Here is a 5,305-nt window from a genome sequence, read left to right as displayed (position 1 = left end):
GTAGTTATGATACAGGATACTTGGTTAAATAAAAAATGCAGCTTTTCATACCAAAATATTTTATCTTATGTAGATAAAGTAACAGTAATAGTTCTACAACACATTTAAACTAAACTTTCCCCATGTAATAAATATTCTTTTTTCTTACTAGATGTACAATGCCCACCATGATGCCATTTAATTATTAATTTTGATTATAAATGTTTATTCACATTTCACACAATGTGCAAAAAATAGTGTATCAGCAGGGTTGTGCCGAGCTGCAGTGTAGTTACACATTCTGATTAACAAATGTTGGTTTTGTACATATCTGTGTTTTTTTGGGAAACTACACACAAAATAAGTGTGTCAGAAAAACGCAGTTCCACATAATTTGTAGTTACAATTCAGGCCACAAGTTAACTACTAACGTTATACTGCGTTATGTCACTTTGGTGCCATGAAACAGATAGTTGACAATTTGGAATAACACATACACCGACATAGCTGTTTGACAAAGCATCATAATTTTATAAGTAATATTATATAAATGTAAACATTTTTTCTTTAAGTTGTGTGACATAGCATTAGCTTAATTTGGTATTAGGACCAGATCAGGACAGTTTACTTGATTAGCTTAAAAGAAGGATCACTTTTTGAGATATATATCTCATTAAACATTTTCGTAACAGTAAAATATTGTAAAACAACTTCTTACCTGTGGAATGTTATTCCCTTCTGCTTGGTTGTAACACTTCTTTCGTTAGTACACCCAAATGCAGAGCAAAAATGTGGCATGTGGCATTTTTGCCGAGTCTGACATGGGTCAGAGCACCTAGGCAAGATGGCGGCGGTATTGACGCAGCCCACAAGCCAGGGTGCGGCATCTATGTATATATATCTATGGCAGCAGACAGCTGAGCAGAGCTGCGGAGTCCGCAGTCCGCGGAGCCTCTGAGACAAACTAAACAAAACACTTGTAGGCTCCTCCACTTCATTTAAAAACATACATAAACCTTATTAAGTTGTCATAATGCATGTTTCAATGCAAGATAAGTTGAATATAGTCCCTTGACACGCCGCTGATGTGAAAAGCATCCTTGCAGCATAGAGTATATGCTTCTCTGTTTTTAAAGTTTGAAAAGGCAACAATAATCGATCTGTTATGATCTTTGCCTTCTCTGTACACACGGTGCACTCTGATAATGTTAATATCACTAGTTATCTGAGGCATCTCTGTGAACAGCTTTTTGAGGAAGGCTGTCATATTGTTGCCTTCATATTTCTCCGGTATGTTGAATATATGCACATTATTTTGTCTGGTCTTGTTTTCCACGTATTCAGTGCTTTCTTCCATCTCTGAAACTTTATTCACCATATATTTATTCGATTTATGGTGCAGTATTTTGTTTTTGGTTTAAAACAAAAAAAATGAGAAAACGGTTTCATTTTTGTTTGGTTTGTTTTTAACCTCTCTAACTCCACCAGGACGCCGATGTCTTCACTCCCCCCCTCCTCTGTTAAATGGTATCTCCCAGGCGCACTACGTCATCAAACCATGTGATGTTTGGTATTGCTGGATTCAGGAAGCTCTCGACTTTTCAAAAATAACATCGTTTTTCTTTTATTTATTATGTATTTCGCACCAGAGCAGCCTAAACGCACAAAGTCCAAAATCGCGATGAGTGGTGACAAGTCATGTCATGCCGTTTTTCAACTGGAAAAGTTAAAGGATTACTCGCGATCTTATGTGGAGCCGTTCGCAGGGACTTAGCTGTTTTATAAAAGGTAAGAGTCTCAATCCTACCACTATTTTTTGGCTGAGATATACCGTCTAGAAAGTGGGATCATAACTTTCACGTTTCATATGGCTTTATTTGGTGATATTTTATGGTGTTTCTGTGTCATAAACAACATCAGCTATCATAATCACACCTGACTTCAATAAGGTACAATGTTTGAAGCTGGCTGAGTGTTGATTGATCACTGATAGTACTGTTTTGAAGCCAAGTGACCGCTCTTGTCTTTTGGAGCTCCGCCTGGATCTTTTCATGGAAAAAACACTGTAGAATGGTCATACTTTGAGCAATCTTCTTCAAATTTGAAACAAATGTTCATTGACAGTGTGCCTATAGCCCCACTGTCTCATTTACCTGCTCAGATGAAGCCACAGACAGTTATTCATCCTGAAAAACATTTTTTATTTTATTTTATGTTAGGCAAAATCTTCAGGTTTTTTTTTTACAGACTTCAGAGGCCCATTACTCTCTCTGTATCACCTAGAGTGTTTCTGACACTTTCACAAGAAACTTCATGGAGTTTTCTTTCTGGCAAGACCTCATGCATGCATGTAGTCAGAGTGGTTCAGACACTACAGTCATTTTAATTTGGGTATGTCATTTTAAGCGTTTTTGCTACAAAATGGGGGTGGAGTGCAAGAAGTTTTAAATTACCAATGAATTACAATATATCCAATGATACCCTGACCCACCATCATCATCTATTAACAAATACTTTCCGGAATAACAGACAACAACCCAATCTGTCTCTGTGAGTTTGTATGTGCAGCTCACCCATGCTACCATAACAAGCAGTCATCTGAAGGATCTGCTGGAAGCCAAGTGGTCTGTGGGTAATCAAGCATGCTTACAATGCACAATGCAGGAAAATTACAGCTACTGACTATCCTTACTGTTAATGAAAAACAGATAGAATTGATTGATTTATTAATTTTGTTCACTGCAGAATCACCTGTTGTTTTGTTCAAAGGTAAATAATCACAATCAGTGGTGTCATTTGTTTGATATTAAACTTCCAGATGTCACCACACAGACCAAACTGTCCTCACCAGAAAAGCAATGTAACATCACAAAACATATTAGGGAGGAGGTCAGTGTGGAAACATGAGCCAAAAATTTGTGTGAAATCAGGTGCCCAATAGCTCAGTGGGTAGAGTGGATACTCCATTTACAAAGGCAGTTATTATTGTTTTTATTCCTCATTCCATGTCCGCTTATAATTCACGTGTGTTTAGGTGTATACATTTTTTAAAAGGAGCAAGGAACTGATGAAATCTTTGCTGCATTGTGTGGAGCAACGGTCTGCGAACATTCAGTCCAAATTTGGTGACATTCTGATAATTATTTCCCAAGATTCATGTGATAAGGCAGACACTGTCCCTTTTGGAGAAGCCTCAATTTTGACTATTTTCAATTTTGGGGAGGACCCAAACATCATCCAAATTTTTTTTATTAAGCTACTAGATAGGCAGGTCTATCATACCAAAATGTAAACTAGAGATATAGAGGAAGTCAAAAATACCAAAATTGTTTGGTCCCTTTAAGTGATACCAATTTGTCAAAATTAGCCCCTTGGCCCCTGGACTAAGTGTCCTTGCCACAGCAGCTGAGGGTTCAAGTCCAGCCTGCAGCCCCCTACCATATCCAATTCTCTCTCCCCCTATTTGTCACTTCAAGCTGTCCTGTCATTAAAGCCCCCAGCTAAAAAAAAAAAGTGTGACATTGACACAGTAACCCACTATTAGCTTTCCATCACCTACCAATAGTAAGCACTATTTTCATGGCCACAATTTTCCTTAAAAATGAATCAAATGGCTTTTGTGCAAGGACCCAATCAGACTTTAGCCACAGTGAAGATAAATCAGAAAACACTAACTGAAAGCACTTTAACTGAATCATTTTCTAACTGTTATAAATATTTAGAAAAAAAGAATATGGAGCATGATAGCAGCGCTGGTCAACCAGACTTAAAAGGTAAGGGTCCTGATACTTTATATATATATATGTATATATATATGTATATATATATATATATATATATATATATATATATATATGTATATTTATATATATATCAAAAGACCAAGCCAGCAATGAATTGATCCCACAAGTATTGTGTGTGTATCAAAGCTAGATATGTCTTTTTCCTCTGTGCCATTAGTCTGACTCACCGGGTGTAGACTGTGGCTAAAACCTGCTAATTTTGGCCAGCATTCTTCCTTCCTTCTGCTATTTGGACATTACTGTTTCCAAATCCCTTCACTATGGGAAACAACAACAAAAAACTTCAGAGCTAACAACTTACACACTGAAAATGACAAGTTTTGGCAGAGGTTTTGATCATCGCATGAGGAATGCCTGCTAGTTTTTTTGGTGAATTGTTTTAAGGATCTACAACAAATAAAACAACTTGTGAACACACCTCTGAAAAGCCCAGACTCCATCTCACATGAGTTTTCTGACAGTCTATTTGAAACGTCTTTTAACTGTGGCAGGTCATGTACCAGTGACAGTGATCTCACTAATATATCTATCTGTTCCACCTTCACACAATCTTCTGTGGTCTGTGGTTTTAATCAAATCACGTTTATTTATATAGCACATTTAAAAACTATCGCAGCTGACAAAAGTGCTGTACAAGATAAAAGAATGACACACAAATATATAGCAATACAAAATGTACACAAATATAAAACAGAATAAAACTGGTATGGAACAATTACAAACATGAAAATATAAGATGAAATGCCAAAATATTAAGATCACTACAGACAACCAAAGGCCATTGAAAACATGTACGTTTTAAGATTTGTTTTAAAAGTGTCAATGGAGGGGGAGCATTTGATTAAGAGTGGAAGGCTATTCAAGAGCTTTGGAGCAGCGACTGCAAATGCACAATCTCGCTTACCCACAAGCCTCGATCGTGAAAACAGTTAAAAGACAATGTTCGGAGGATCTAAGAGGTCGGGAGTTGGCGTAGGGGCAGAGTAGTTCAGCAATATACTGGGGTGCCAGCCCATGTATGGCTTGAAAAACAAATAAAAGAACCTTCAAATCAATCCTAACTTTGATGGGTAGCCAGTGCAGGGATGCTAGCACTGGCGTAATGTTCTGTTTTCCTGGCACCAGTGAGAAGTCTTGCTGCAGCGTTCTGCACCAGCTGCAAATGAGACAAAGATGATTGGCAGACACCCAAGTACAGGGAGTTAGTAGTCCAGCCTTGAGGAGATGAATGCAGTGGTTATGGTCTTGAGGTCATTGTGTGAGATGATGGACTGGTCAAATTTAAAGGCAGAGTCATGAAATGACACTAAGATTCCTGGAATGGCTATGAACATATGGTATGAGTGGTCCTAAGTGACTGACTATGCTGGCTGTGTTGTTGGGGGGACCGAAAACAATAACCTCTGTTTTGTTATTGTTTATGGGTCTAGTGAGCTCCTCCTGAGCTAAAGTATAGTCATGGTCACCGCCAGGGCTCCGATTATGTTTTTTATCACTAAGGGCAGCGCAGGGTGGCACAGGGT

This window comes from Epinephelus moara, chromosome 8 (assembly GCF_006386435.1).
Source record: "Epinephelus moara isolate mb chromosome 8, YSFRI_EMoa_1.0, whole genome shotgun sequence".
NCBI lineage: Eukaryota > Metazoa > Chordata > Actinopteri > Perciformes > Serranidae > Epinephelus > Epinephelus moara.
Note: the sequence above shows the minus strand (reverse complement) of the source record.